The 16,386-nt window shown below is 38.2% G+C and overlaps 1 protein-coding gene across 17 annotated transcripts in view; it reads right to left on the bottom strand.

Moving 5' to 3' along the window:
* The window catches only part of CAPSL (calcyphosine like), a 40,162-nt gene that overhangs the window by 19,951 nt on the left and 3,825 nt on the right, over positions 1–16,386 (bottom strand). Inside the window, exon 2 of one of the 17 annotated variants that reach the window (XM_074282664.1) lies at positions 107–186. The exons of the other annotated variants lie outside the window; for them this stretch is intronic. The gene's annotated coding sequence lies outside the window, so the exon portion shown is untranslated. The remainder of the gene's footprint in view (positions 1–106; positions 187–16,386) is intronic. 17 annotated transcript variants of the gene reach the window in all.

The following is a 16,386-nucleotide window of genomic DNA, read 5'->3' as shown; positions in this document are numbered from 1 at the left end:
AAAATATTCAGCCAATTTCTACTAGGTTTTATTGGGTCATATATTTTAAAAATCATAATTTTCTTACTCTGGGGGGAGGGAATGTCTATGGGGCCCGTGTACCTACCACCTGCCTCTCTGACTCAGTTGTCTTAGTTCTTGCACTTCAGCAACGTGGGCCTTCACTTTTGCATTCTTCTGCCAAGCCTGATGATAAACAGGACCCATAGGAATTCTCTTGATTAGCTCTCCAATGATTTTATCTTTGCTCACTATTGAGAGCTCTCTATTGATTTTATCTTTGCTGAAATTAGTTCTTTAGTCTTTACTGAACTTATCTGTGCCTCTAGGTTTTCCTTTATTGATCGGTTTGTATTTATCAAGTCCTAATGAAACCAGAGAAGCAGCTTGGGTAGAAAATAGGGAACCTGCTTTCTCTGAGTCAAGACCTGAGACAAACTAGCTATATGAAGCTGAACAAATCACTTAATTCTGGCAATTCTCTAAGACCATGAAGTATAAATCAGTTACTGATCTGCACTGGAGGAGAAAGTTTTCTTACAGAGACCTCCTCCCACTCATTAAATCACAAGTCAGACAAAAACAAATTAGAATGAGACAACCAGACTGCACAGAAAAAAAAAAATGTAAAGACTTAGATAAACAGATGAGGAATAAAATCATGTAAATCAGGAAAATGGTAGAGATGAATGTTATGGAAATGAAAATGGAGAGACACAACCAAAAATAATCAAAATAATCAATATTAAATATTTCAAAAGTATAAAGAACAAGCTTGGCCAATTAGAAGAGGTGTGAGAAGATATTGCCTCTCACAGCTAGCAGATATGGAGCCTACAGACATTAACACTGCCTAAAATGCCCAATTTTTTCAATAGATTAGTCAAGTTTTGGGGAACTTTTTCTTTCATCTAAAAATAATTCTTCATTAAAAGGGATGATTCTTTGATAGCAGAAGAGTGATAGATACAAGGAGAATTTGAGATGATATAAAAAGTTATCCATAGAACCTATTATTTTTCAAAAGTGTCTAGGATGAGGCAGGTAGAGAGGAATGGTTATTTCTCTCCTATTAATAATTATTGAATCAGAACCAGGGGTTTTTCCCTCTCTGGGATGACCAGTTCTAAATTACTTGGCTATTCTCAATACAATGATCCACAACTACTCTGAAGGGCTTATGATGAAAAATACTATCCCTATCCAAAGAAGGAATTGTTTGTGTCTGAATACTGATTAAAGCATTCTTTGTGTGTTCTCATTCTCTCTCTCTCTCTCTCTCTCTCTCTCTCTCTCTCTCTGTGTGTGTGTGTGTGTGTGTGTCTTTTTCTCTTAAAAATTTTTCTTGGGAAATCTATGTTTTCTTTCACAACATGACTTTTATGGAAATGTTTTGCATAACTTCACGTGTAGTTTCTTCATTGGGGATGGGGATAAGGGAAGAAACTTGGAACTCAAAAGTTTTAAAAACATGTAAAAATGTTTTAAATGTAGCTGGGGAAAATAGTAAATAAAAATTAATTTATTTTCTTTTCTTTCCCTCAAAGCAGTGATTGGATCCAGTAACCCTGAAGTCCATTAGCCATTCTAGCAAGTCATTCAAATACATTGGTTGCTTCAATGTTCCCATCTTTAAAATGGAATGGTAGCAGCAGCTGGCACCTGTCCATTTCAAATTCCACCTCCTATGCCTTTGCCAAACCAAGAATGCCGTCCCTCTTCACTGACTCCTTCTAGCATCCTTAGCTTTCTTTAAGGATCAGCTCCAGCCACACCTCATATGAACTTTCCTGATCTTGTCATACAACTCATGCTTCTCCCCTAAAATTACCTCCTATTTCCCTTTTATCTGTTTTGTATATTTGCATACATATGTGCACATTGTTTCCCCCAATTGAGGGTAAAACTTGACTATTTTTCTTCATTATCTGCAGCATAGTATCTGAAATATAGCAAGCACTTTTAAGTGGCTGATGTGATGTGGACAGAGCACTCACCCTGAAGTCAGGAGGACCTGAGTTAAAATCTGGCTTCAGACACTTAACACTTACTTGCTGAGTGACCCTGAGCAAGTCACATAACCCCAGATGATTTGCAAAAAACAAAACAGAACACAACAGACTGATTTGTGGATGGCAAGGATACTGTGGACATGAGATATCATGGACAATCCTGCCAGCTCCCAGAAGAATAGACTGTTAGCAGATCTGCATCGTTGCCTAGCTATACATTTTGCTTTTTTTTTTTTTTAAAAAGCCAATTTTATAAGCCCAAGATTAGAGAAGGGTGTCATGATGATTCAAAAAAAAAAGATTTAGGAATATTAGTGGACTGCAAGCTTGATATGGCCCAGCAAGGTCACAGAACAGCTGCAAAAGCTAATTTAGTCTTAAGCAGAATAAGAGTGATGAGCTCTGACTTCATCTACAATGCTGAGTTTTATTACAGACATCTCATTTTAGGAAGGACACTGGAAAATGGTGTGCATCCCACAGGAGAGTGCTCCAATATGAAGGGATCGTGCAAGATCATGCAAAATAAAATTTTAAAAAAGCCCTTGAAGGATCTGGGGAGGGACGGCTGGGGAGAGCAGGGTGGCACCTGGAGAAGCTACCTGCCTTCATTGCCTACATTTCCTCTCCTCCCACTCATTTCTCAGCTCCTCGCTGTCTGGCTTCTAACCTCACCATTCTACTGAAGCTTCTCTCTCTGATGTTACCCAGGATGTTTTAATTGCCCACACCAATGGCCCATTCTCAGCCTTCTTCCTCCTTGAGCTGTATAGACCGTTTACCACTGGGGACCAGCCCCCCCTCTACTCCCTCCTCTCTCCTGCTGTGTGACAGGATGCTTTTTCCTGCATCTCCTCTTCCCTCAGGTCCTTTGACAGAATGTCAGTGCTGCCTTCCAGCTGAGGTGGCTAGCCCCACAGACCCCTTTTTTCTTTCTGTATCTTCTCTCAAAGATCCTATCACTTCCATAGATTCCATCATTTCCTCTATATAGATGACTCCCAAGTCCATATACCCAGCTAGGGGTCCAGTTCTGTCTCACCTCCAACTGAATATCTCATAGGCATCTCAGACTCAGAATGTCCAAACCATAACTAATTATCATCCCCCATTTTCAAATCTTCTCCTCCTCTCACTTTCCCTATTTCTGTAGGTAATATCCTCAGGCTTCTCAGCAAGTTTCTAATCTTCAAATTATCTTTTGTTTTGTACTAGAGCCTGTTATGAATTAGTTCCTAATAATGGCTTGTGGTTTTTCGGAGACCTTTTTAATACAGTATGTGTAAGGATAGGGTCCCTTCTTAGAATGGTATAATTTCAAGAACCCTTTTCCCTCTGGAGAATGGAAACAAATAGCCAATAATTACTACTGATATAATACCTTAAGGTTTGTTCTACACTTTGAAAGCATTATCTCATTTGATTCTCACAATTCTAGGAGAATGGTGCTATTATTAAACTATTTTACAAAGAAGGAAACTATGGTAAATAGGAATAAGTGACTTGTCCAAGTTTGAGGCCACATCTGAATTCAAGACTTTCTGACTCTAGATACAGTGCTCTATTCACTTCATCACTTCACTACTTGCTATAAAATGTATAACTATATGTTCATATTTATATAAATATATATATGCATTAGGAATAATTTATCATCATATTTTATTACCAATTTCTATTACATTTTATACATACCTTTATTCATAATGAAAGTCTTTAAAGGATCTTTGTTTATAAGATATTTATTCTCCCTCCCCCACAGAATCTGTTACCCATCTTATCACAAAATTCTAAGGTGGAAGTGAACAGATGGGGAATATAAGAACAACATAAGAACTCTCCTTCTGAGAGAATAACCTAAGGTCACCTCCTGACACTTGCCAATTGACTTAGTAGCATGAATCCCCCCTCCTTCTCTGAGAAGATCCATGCCCATGTCTATTGGCCTGTATCCTGTGTTATTATTGCTTGCTTTATTTTGCTTTCATGCCTCGAACTATACCCCCCCAATAAAGCTCCTTCTCTCTCCCAATAATAAGTGGGAAGATAAAACATACTCCTTGACCCAAATGGCTGCATAACATCTGGCATCATACATGAGATCCTTCACTTTCTCTCATTAAACCAGGAAATATTCTAAACTCATTTTCATTCCCTTCAACCAATCAACACAGTCAGAAATGAAACGCATGAAGGAGGCACATAACAAAACACTACAGTCCATTAGTCACCACCTAGAAGAGGCAGGGTCATCTCTAACACATCAGATATGGGACTTTTCCCACAGAAAAAAGAAAAAAGTTTGGAAACTGTCTCCCAAACAGCCACCCACTATCACACTGCAGAACTGCCATATCATCAACACCAACTTGCAGGCCCACAGCATCCTACTCCAGGTTCTAGCTGGCTTTAAATATTATATAATTGAGAAAGGTCTTTTGGACCTATGTTCTGTGGACATATTTCCTTTTCCACCATTCCCCCAACCATCAACTCGAATGCTGATGCTGGATTACCACTTAATTAAACAAGTAATTAATTAATGCTTAATCACTCATTTAGGAAAGACATTTGCCACTAGCTGAAAGAATTGAACTGATCATATCCCCATTTCATTTTTAAACTTCTTATTGAGTCCTCATAATAATAAAAATACTAATAGTCAGGATTGTTGTGAAAATCAAATGGGATAATATATGTAAAGTACTTTGCAAATGTACCCTAAAGCACTGTGTGAATGCTTGCATTTATTATTAATTCAGTTCCTTGTCATTTCTCCCCTAGATTATTATAATAGCTCTGACAGGACCTCTTAACTTTCAATTTCATCCTTCTCTAACCAATTCTCCACAGAGCTAACAAAATTATCTTTCTACAGCATAAGTCCATGCTATTCCCCTCCTCAAGAATCCTTAGAAAGTCTCCTCAGCCTTTCGCAAGATTGTTCCAATCTACCTTCCAAATTCCTACTCATGTAGTGAATGTTCCACCCAAATTGGCCACTTGCTGTTTCCCAAACTCTGAATGATCCTACATGTCAGTCACCTCGTTCTCATGTGGGAATAGTACTGGATATGGATCAAAAGGACCAAGTTTGAATTCTTATTCTGCAATCACTTTACCTAGGCAGGTCTAAGTTTTTTCAAGCTGAGAAAATAAGAGGGCTAGATTCATCCTCTACATCTCTCCATCTACAATCTTGTAACAGAACCTCAGTTCGAACCTAGGTGCTCTAATTCAAAATCCTGAGCTCCTTCCTCTGCAATCTTTCTACCTCAGTTCCTCCATTTGTAAAAAGGGAGAAATAATACATCAGCTTTCTGACTCACAGTGTTGTCTGGGGGAAGCACTTTGCAAACTCATGACTTGAAAGATTTTACAATTCCAATTCTGTAAGGCGCATCAGGAAGACCTGAATTCAAATCTGACCTTGGACATTTATTAGCTAGGTGACCCCAGGCAAGTCTTTTATTCTATGCTTGCCTTGATTTCACCAATTGCAAAAAAAGGAATAATAATAGCATTTACCTATCAAATTGTTGCAAGAACTAAATGAGACAAAAATTTTAAAGTGGTTAACACAGTACCTGTCACTTAGTAGTAAATATTAGCAATCATTATTATTAAGGTGAGGACTGGAGTACAAGTCAGGACTAGAGTACAAGTCTCCTATTGTTTAGTCCAAGGGTCTTTCTGTAATAATACCATTGCCAACTTGATTAGAAAGCAACTTTCCATGATAGATGTGGAAATATGTATAGAAAAATTGCATTTGTTTAATCTCTATTGGATTACTTGCTGTTTAGAGGAGAAGGATGGAGAGAAGAAAGGGAGAAAAATTTGGAACACAAAGTTTTGCAAGTTGAAAACTATCTTTGCATGTATTTTGAAAATAAAAGCTATTATTTTAAAATTAATTTCATTAGTAAAAATTATCTTTTTACAAAAAAAGCAGTTCTCAATACAACTGATTATAATAGCAACAAAATACAATTTACTAAAAAACAAAACTCTCAGCTATAACTCAGTCATTAGTATTTAGTTCTGGGTGGGAAATACTCTCCTATTTCACTTCACAGGAGTTACATAAAGTAGGCAGCTCATTCTAGGCTGTGTTTGAAAAGTGCTCAACAAGCCTCTTCTTTCCCCGATCTCGTCTCCCTTTCCCAAGATGGGGGGAACCACAGGATCATAGAGAACTAGAAGGAACCTTAGAGGTCTCTGAAATGAAAGCCCTCATTTCACATATGAGAAAACTAAAATTCAAAGAGGTTAACTTGCACTGTGTTTTGGGATGCTGCCTGTAAATTTCCCAGGTAAAGCAGGATACACATGGGACATGGCCCGTACTGTTCTGAGATACTAGACACTGAAAGAAGGATTGAGCTGCAGACATTAAACCCAAGAGCCTTTGCTAGGGACCAGTCAACTTGGGAACTGCCAATTACCTATTCTGGAAAGTTGCTCAGTCTTTTTATTTACCCTTTATATGCTTATGTGTTTTCTTAGTTATTTGAATGCAACCTCCTTTCCAAGAGACAGAGATTAAGTCGTTGAATATGTATCCTTAGCACCTAGTGCAGTGCCAGACACACAGTAAGTGCATATTGATTGATTGATTGCTAGAACCCAGCTACCTGCACCTGTTCCATTATCTCTGCTGTTCCTGGATGGATGATGCTAGGGTCTGATCAAGACTGAGTTACTAAAGGAGCTTCTTGAAGATTTGTCTCTTCTTCATGTTTAGAAATAAATGATCAGAGCAGTGTTCATCATGTCAAAAAAAAAAAAAAAATCAAGTTGATCTTAAAGACAGAAACACGATAGAACAACTCCAGATTAAGCTGTCTTTGAGCACCCCCTGGTGGCATGTAGATAGCTACACAGATTCCATCCAAGCAACTGAGCCCAAAGCCCACCTTAGTTTCTAAGACTTCGGATTCTTAGCTACTAAATCCAGATGTAAAATAAGATTTAATTCCTGCTTTCAAACTACAGCACCTGCCCTACTCTGTGCTCTTACATCCTCATGGTGGAAAGGAAACAAACAAATAGAATTCAATATAAATACAAGAGCTTATTTATGTACATGTTTGTGCAACTAAGTTCAGTTATACAGTGATATAAATGGTAGGACAAGAGAGGGAGGAAAGAGGGTATCCGACACTGCTGGACTGATTAGATAGAACAGAAGCAAATAATTAACTTTGAAGTCAACACACCTGGATTCAATGTTTGTTGTGTTTATTATCTGTGTTACCATAAGAAAATCATATAAATTTCCTATGCCAGTATCTTCCTCCACAAAATGAGTGCCCTGTGGGGTCCCTTCCAACAAGGCAGACAAAGATAGAGACACAGACAGAAACAGAGAGAAAAAAAGAGAAAATGGAAGGCTGAGGAATAAGGAGAGAGAGAAAGGGACAGTCTGAGAGTCTCAAGTAGGATGAGAAAGGAAGAGCAGGTCATGGCTCAAAACAACCAGGGAAGATGTTCCAAGCAAGACAAATAATCTACTCACAAGTACAGAAACAAGAGAGTATGAGCTAAACGTGGACAAGAATAAGCTGACTGATCTGAAAAGTTTTAAAAGAAATGTGAATTATAATTAGTTGGACTGGTGCACCTTGGCAGGATTCTGTTGTCCCCACCCCCAATGTATTTGGTATTATGCTTTTCTAACTTCAATATCACAGTGAGAGGGATCCCAAATGTCATGTTAGGAGAAAGGGAGATGTCACTAACAGTGGTTGGAATGTTTAACACTAAGACACCACTTCACCCAACCCTTCAGAGTCCTCCTCTTCTCCCCATAGAATATCTCATCTGTCTCTGTCTCTGTGTATCTGCCTCTCTCTCTCTCTCTCTCTCTCTTTGTGTGTGTGTGTGTCTTTGTCTCTCTCTCTCTCTCTCTCTCTCTCTCTCTCTCTCTCTCTCTCTCTCTCTCTCTCTCTCTCTCTCTCTCTCTCTTCCTTTCTCTCTGTCTGTCTCTGTCTTTGTCTCTGTCTCTGTCTGTCTCTATCTCTCCTTCCCTGCTTCCTCTCCCTCCCTCCCTCCTTCTCTCTCCTTCCCCCTCTCCCTCCTTCCCCCTCTCCCTCCTTTCCTCCCTCCCTTCTCTCTCTCTCTCTCTCTCTCTCTCTCTCTCTCTCTCTCTCTCTCTCTCTCTCTCTCTCTCTCTCTCTCTCTCTCTCTCTCTCTCTCTCTCTCTCTCTCCTACTTACTACCAAAACTTTGTTTAAACTAAGACAGAGTCGCATTTCTGTGGTGAGAAGTTAGTAATTATATTTCAATTTTTATTATATCATGAAAAATACTTCCAGGAATAGAAATTTTCATGATAGCTCTTATATCTGTCATCTTATCATTTCTCTTACAACCATCTTAGCTACGACATTCACTCACTCTTAACTGGACTATTACAATCACCATAACAACTAATTTTCCTACAAATCCATGCTTCCTGTTACATAGCTCTCATCACATCATTACTTGCTGTGCTACAACTGGGAAAGCCATTTGCCCTCTCCAGCCCTGTTTCATCAATAAAATGGAGATAATATTACCTCTGGCAATTAGCTCATAAAATAGTTGTAAGAATCAAATAAAATTAATGTACTCTGCCAACATCATTGTCAGTTCTTATCATTCAATTCTATGGTTATTTGGTCCCTAGAGTAGTTCCTCCCATGACTTTATATTCCACAATGTAAAAGTTTATGTGTTATCTAAAGTTTTGTCTCCCCAAACACTTAGCAGGGTGCTCCAAACATAGTTTTCTTTGGACTCAGAACTGTGATTTCATTTTCAGAGGCAATTTCTCAGAAAGGAAACATTAAATCAGATGAGCAACTATTCTGCAACTTAGGAATCTTAAGGAGTTGCCTGGGGCACTGGAAGTTTTGATTTTCCCAGAATCACACAACCAGTAAGTGTCAGAAATGAGAGTTCAACCCCGGTCTTTCTGAGTCCAGAGCTGGCTTTATCTGCTGCTCCATTACCTCTCACATATCTTCTTTACAGATTAAACCCTTAATAAATATTTGCTGAATCCAATTATGTGGAATTATTCAAAGATCTTTCAAAGGATTGGACTCTCCTATGATTCTACTTGTAGTATTTGAGATGAACACAAACATCATCATCAGTTTCTTATAACTCACTCCAACTCCTGGCAATCTACTTTCAGGTCCCCACTACTCTATTGAAATTCCTCTCTTTAGAGTAAAAAGCAACCATTCTAATCAAAAAATATGTTTTCTCAGTCTTTATCTTGGACTTTTTTGCTGCATTTGAGTCTGTGCACCATTCCTTCCTTCTGGACCCTATTCCTCCTTTGCTGTCATGGATACTACATTGCCCTGATTCTTCTCCTACCTCTCTGATTTTTCTTCTGTCTGCTTTGCTAATTGTATCTTCCTATTCCCTCAGAGTAGGTTGTTATCCAAAGCTAGGTCCTCAGTACTCTATTCTTTCTCTTGTCTCATCAGAAAATTAACCTTCTCCCACCACTTCAACTATTTCCTTTTTATAGGTGACCTCCTAGCCCTCTCTGATCTCTCTCCAAAACTCTGGATTCACAGACAGAAGAAAAATCAGAGAGATAGGTCCAGAAGGAAGGAATGGTGCACAGACTCAAATGTCACAGAAGTTGGAATAGATCTTGACTCCTGCCTCAAAGAGTAGCCTTCTGGGTTCCTGTGGGCTTGTGGGAGCTCCTCCTTATATTTGCTCTCTTAAAGGTGTGAACTCTAATAAGTACTAATTAGATAATCACTTAGCACCTTGTTTCAAGTTCTGGCCCATAACAGGTGACCACTTGCCAGGAATGTTTTAGAGAAAATTTCTAGACAGGTACATATAAACTACCTGGCCTGAGGGGTCCCATTCAATTCTATGATTTTTCCAATTAATCCATAGTCATAACTTTAATTCTTCTCTTTCTCTTGTTCACACAATTTATGGTTTGCTAAGGGATAGATTCTATTCCATCCTCTATTTTATATCTCCCTCATCTCTCTCTGTTGGCATCCTAACCATTCTTCAAATCCTAATTCCAATGTTGCCTCCTCCATGAAACTTTCCCTAATCCCAAACCACATCATCTTCCATTTAATGTCATAACACTGTACTCTTCATTTTCTAATGCGCATTAATATGGGAAACATGGTGTAATAGACAGAAAAGCAGCCGTGGGATCAAGAAGATCTGAGTTCAAGTCTTCTCCCTTACACATATTGACTGACTCTGGGCAAGTCACTTAATTTCTCAGTAAGTTTAAATAGTTTCTGATCTACTTTGGTAGAGAAAATGTCCTTCCTTAGGGAGCCCTCTAGTGGGAGAAAAATCACATGCATATGTTGTATTCATTCTTGTGCAAAAGTCTTCTCCCTCTTTGAAGATTGAAACTCCTCAGAGGCAAGAATTGCATCTTATAAAGTCACAGAATTATAGAAATTCAGAGTGGGAAGTGTCCTTCTGGATATCTAGTGCAACCTATTCTTGCAAAAGGATGCCTTCTATCACCTCCCTATCAAATGATCATCTGTCTTGTCTTTGCTTATGAGAAGGCACACATTACCTCCTAGGGCAGAACTAGACATGCTTTCTTATTCATCATATCAAATTATTTCACATTTTCACAAATACACATACATACACATTGTGCCCTGCACAATACATTGCATGCATGTATGCAGGCATATTTAATAATTTTCAGTCATGTGCAACTCTTCATGATCCCATCTGCAGTTTTTCTTGACAAAGATACTGGAGTGGTTTGCTAATTCCTTCTCCAAATCATTTTACAGGTGAGGAAACTGAGGCACACAGGGTTAGATGACTTGCCCAGAGCTAGTAAATGTTTACAGTTACAATTAGATTTGAACTCGAGGAGATGAGTCTTTCTGACTTCATATCTATTTTCTATCCACTGTGACATCTAGTTACCTCGGATTGCATGTAATCAATGCTTAATAAGTGCTTACTGAAAGAGAAAGGAAGGTGAAGTATTTTAAGAGTAACTCAGTGCTCCTTGACAATTGGGAAGGGATTTTTTTAATCCCTTCCAACTTCTTTTTCACAATTTCATTAATATTTACTCTCAAGAAAGATTATATAGCAATGGTCACCAGGCAAAAAAACAGTATCAAAGTCAAGAAATCCTACTCCAGACACCCTGTCACCTGTGTGACTCTTGACATATCATGTAACAGTTTAATGATCTAAAAACTCCCACTTCCCTCCCAAATGATAAGTTTGATCAAAATTAGTGAGTGGAAGATGGCAAAGTAATAGGAAGGCAAAAAGCTGAGCTTCCACCCATAACTCCTCTAAATAGATATAGAAAGTGTACCAGACAATTCTGATGGGGAAACTCAGAAAAAATCACAGTAATTCATTTGTCCAGTACATATCAGCATAAGGAGAAACATAGGGATTTTCAGACATGAAGACTGGGTTGAAACAGGAGCATGCTCTGCTTAGAGCACTCTAGCACCCAGGAAGAAACAAGAAGAGATCCCCAAACCAATACGAGCTACCCCCAGACCCATAGCAGGGTTCTGTGATGGGACAAGTACTAAATGGCAACTTTTGTTGCCCACTATTCAGTTTTGGGCCACAGATCCAGAGCAAACTATACAGTGGGTCTGCCCAAGGAGATGGAATTCTGAGGTTGGAAGGTCCAAGGCTATATATCTAGAAAAAAGGAAGATAAAAAGCAATAATCTGGCTCAGACCCCAGGAACAGAGAAGGATTTCAGTTCTAGCATCTAGGCAGTTGGTAGAGCAATACGAAGAATAGAAAACCCAAGCCAAAGGAGAACTTGTAGTCCTCTTTCTATGAAACCAGATCAACTTCCTACCTGGCTAATAAGGCTAAATCCAAGTGTTCTATTATTGCTCTGATCAAAACTCAGATCAAGAACTTACAAAGCTCGGGCAGGCCAGTGGGGCAGCAATCATATTTTGGCCTGGATTAAACTACATTGGAAGCAGTAAAAGCTTACAGATCCCCAACCTATCCTTAAGATCCTAGAATAACACAACATTAAACAACCCAAGAAAGCAGCAAAAGGATCAACCCAGAACTTTTTTGTAGAAGTGCCACAGAGCCCACTCATAATACCAAGTCTGAAGTCAAGAAGAAAGCTGGAAGAAAGAATAAGCAAAAGAAGACCCCTACTATAATGAACTATGATGGTGACAGGGACGCTAAAACACAAATCCAGAAAAAGATAATAATTCCAAAGCATATACAAGCAATGCCTCAGATAAAAACACAGCTTAGAAACAAACAACTAGAATTTTTGGAAAACACAAAGGAAGAGTTTTTGTAAAGGAATTCAAAAATTTATAAATAAAATCAGATTATTTGAGGAAAAATAGAAAAGAAATGAGAATAATAGAAAAAAGATTTGCAAAGTGAATTAACAATTTGGAACAAGAGGTTCTAAACTTTGACCAATCAATATATTCCCTGACAAATAAAATGAACCAAACAGAAGCTATTTACTCCATGAAAGGAAAGAAGAGGGGAGGGCCAGAGAGGGGAAAAGAGAGAGAGGAGAGGAGAAAAAGAGAAGAGAGCAGGAGGAGGAGGAGAAGGAGGAGGAGGAGGAGGAGGAGGAGGAGGAGGAGGAGGAGGAGGAGGAGGAGGAGGAGGAGGAGGAGGAGGAGGAGGAGGAGGAGAAGGAGGAGGAGGAGAGAAACAGAGAGAGAGATAGAGAGAGAGAGACAGAGACAGAGACAGAGAGACAGAGAGAGACAGAGACAGAGAGAGACAGAGACAAAGAGACAGAGAGAGAGAGACAGAGAGAGAGTTTGGTACAGAAGAACATTTCACTCCAAGAGAAATAAGAGGGAAAGAGAAAGGAAGAGGGGGAATTAGAGTGAAGGTATATCCAAGGAAGGATTAATCCTACGAAAAATGAACTTTAAGAATATTCATAAATATTTATCACTCTCCCAAAGTGGCAAAGAATGAGAAAGGTATTCACAAGTTAGGGAAAGAATATATGTTATATATGTGATGAGATAGTATCATATTATAAGAAATTAAGAAGGGCATGAAATGAAGAAGAGAAAACTGGGAAGACTTAAATAAGCTGATGCTGAGTAAAATGAACAGAACCAGAAGAAGAATTTACAAATGATAATAAAGCTAAATAACTTTGAAAAAATTAGGAACTCTGACCAATTCAATAAAAGTTCATGATTCCAAAGAACTATTGATGCAAATGCTATCCTCTCCTGATAAAGAACTTTAGAGTGACAAATGATATAATTTCTTTTAAATAGTTAATGTCAACATTTGTTTTAATTGATTGTACATGTTTGTAATGGGGTGTATTTTTCTTTAGGTCTCCATTAGGAGGTTAGGTGGGAGGATAAGAAGACAAAATTTTGCCTATTAAATGATTTTTAAAATTACATATATGAGTACATGTATATAATTGTATATACACATATGTGTCTATATATATATATATGTATGTGTATAAACAAACACACACATAGACATATATATGGAATTTCTCATTGGTAGAAGTTCCACACATATCTCAGCCCTGAATTACTCCCATCATTCACTGTCTTTACTCCTTCACACATACCACCAACAAAACTGGAAAAAAAAAATCACAAAAACATATTGACTAAACCTATTATCAATTTATGTTAAACAATCTCAACGGAGTCCTTATTGTAGCAAGTTAATTATTTTACACGTCATCACTACCTCCCTCATCACAACTTTTGCAAATGTATTTACCTCTTCTGAAATCTCCCATACCTTACCTTTCTCCACTCTCTCAATTGAGGATCTCACCTTATAATTAATAAGGGAGGTCCACCAAGAACTTCCTCTTCTCTTTTCCTCCTCACCATATATCTGCCAGAAGCCCTCTGCTACTTTCTCCCCTTTCATATTTCTCACACAAAGAGGTTGCCCTCTCTTTTTGCCAAAGCAAAAAAAAAAAAAAGTCCTCCCTGCACACGTGTTCTCATTTCATCCCATCCTCTCCAAAAAATTGTTCCCTTTATCATCCTTATTCTCTTGATTATCTTCAATCTCTCCCCAGTCTATGGACTGCTCTCCTCTTGCTTGAAAACATGCCCCTGTCTTCTCCCCAGCCTCAAAAAACTCACTTGATCCTTCTGTTCCTGCTCTATTGCTCTATCTCCCTCTCTTCTCCTAATTTCCTTGAGAAGACTATCTATATAGTCTTCTATAGGTCCCTCTGGTTTCTTTCTTTTCACTTTCTTAATTCTGCAGTCTGGCTTCTGATCTCATCATTCAACAGGACCTGTTCTCTCCTAAGTTACCATTATTCTCTTAATTACCTAATTGAATGTCCTTTTTTTTTAGTCCTTATTCTTCCTGACTTCTCTGAAATTCTTGACACTGTCTTGACACAGATCTTTTACTTAATACTTTTCTCTCTTAGTTTCCATGACTTTTATTTTCCCTAGTTTCCCCTCTTTCCTATCTGACCACTCCTTCTTACTCTCCTTTCCTGGACTTTCATACAGGTCAAAAACCCTAACTTTGGATGTCCCTCAGGACTCCATCCTGACCATCTTCTCTTCTCCCTCTTCTCATCAGCTCCCAAGGATTTAATTATTGTCTCTCTTCTGATGATTCTCAAATCTACTTATCCAGCTTTAACTTCTCTACTGAGCTCAAGTTTACAACTACTTACTGGACATCTTTCCTGGATGTCCAAGAGACTTCTTAAATTCACCTGTCCAGAACTAAAATTATAATCTTTCCTGTCTAACTCTTCCCTATTCCCTTACAAACGTCCCTATTACTGTCAAGAGTACCACCATCCTCCCAGTTTCCCAGGCTCACAACTTATATGCCATGCTTGACTCCTTTCCCCATCATCCACCCCCACCTATATTTAATCTGTTTACAAATCCCATTGGTTCTACTTTTATAACATCCCTCACATATAGTCTCTTTTCTCCTCTGATGCTGATATCATCCTGTTGCAGGGATGGTCCTACACCTGGACCATAAAAATGACCTGGTTACAAATCTCTCCCACTCCAATCCATACTTCATATAGCTGTAAACATGATCATTCTTTAGCAGAGTTCTGACCATGTGGCTCCCTATTAACTCCAGGATCAAATTTTAAATACTCTACAGAGCTTTTAAAATTCTTCACAATCTGTTCCTCCTGGTTTCTAGTATTCTTATCTCCCCTCCACATACTCAGTAACTCAATGATACTGAACTTTTTACTGTTCCTCAAACAAGATATTTCATCTCTCAGCTCCAGGTATTTTCTCTAACTGTTCCTCATTCCTGGATATCTCTCCTTCATCTCCATCTCATGACTTCCTTCAAGTTCCAACAAAAGTCTTACCTTCCATAAAAAGATTTTTCTGATTTCCCTTATTTTTAGTGCCTTTCCTTTCCTGATTTTTTTTCCTGTAGATATCATTTGTGTATATTTGTTTGTTGTCTCTCATTAAGTTATGCGCTTCCTGAGAACTAGAACTGTCTTTTCCTTTCTCTGTATCTCTAGAACTTAGCACACTGCTTGTCACCTTGCTATTTTCTAATGAAATAATAGTTTCAAATAAAAAACAAGGAAAACTCTCAGGCCATCCATCCAGTATTGACATATGATCTCCCTTTTCACATGGGAGAAAGTAAGCTATACAAAATTCTTCATGGGACCTGGAAGTGATTTAGAACTCACTGACTTGTATCCAAGATACCTCTTTGGAGTTCAGTAGAAACTGGTAGGACCATGTAGAAATCCAAATAAGATTTCCCCTTAAAATTTCCCTTAAAATAGTAAAGTCCAGTCTATATAAGACAATTCCAGTCTCCCATAATTAAAAGTTTTAGTGTAAAAGCTTTAGAAAATTATTTTATTGGATTTGTGCCCTATGAATTTAGTGTCTTTAAAATAAAGAAAAGCTGTAGCAAAATACTCCCAATTTTAAAAAGATTTAGTTTTGTGAGATAAAAGAGTTAAATTGTTTGTCTACTGGGGATCACAGCAGGTACAATCTATTTCAAGTAGTTATGTCTCTCCCTATGTCACTGTGTTCCTCTTCTCTTCTGGCCTAGGTCCCAAAGGCATTTGCCAGGAAAACAGTTTGTTCCCAACCAGGGCAATCTGCCAGATCTTCATCCTAAGGAGACATAAAGTTAGCAAACTAAAGAGATAATATCACACACCAGAGTAAAAATTTGGCAGGGACATATTTGATTATTGAAATAAACAAGTTCGAGGGGAAAATTGTAACTACATTGCCTTGAGCAGGCAAAGGACGTCCAATTACTCACTATCATTAATGTAAACTCTTTCAGTAGAATGAACTGTCTGCAAGAACAAGGACCTTTTCATTT

The sequence above is a fragment of the Sminthopsis crassicaudata genome, chromosome 1 (genome assembly GCF_048593235.1).
Source record: "Sminthopsis crassicaudata isolate SCR6 chromosome 1, ASM4859323v1, whole genome shotgun sequence".
In the NCBI taxonomy this organism is placed as follows: Eukaryota; Metazoa; Chordata; class Mammalia; order Dasyuromorphia; family Dasyuridae; genus Sminthopsis; species Sminthopsis crassicaudata.
Note: the sequence above shows the minus strand (reverse complement) of the source record. Positions and strands in the feature narration are given on the sequence as shown.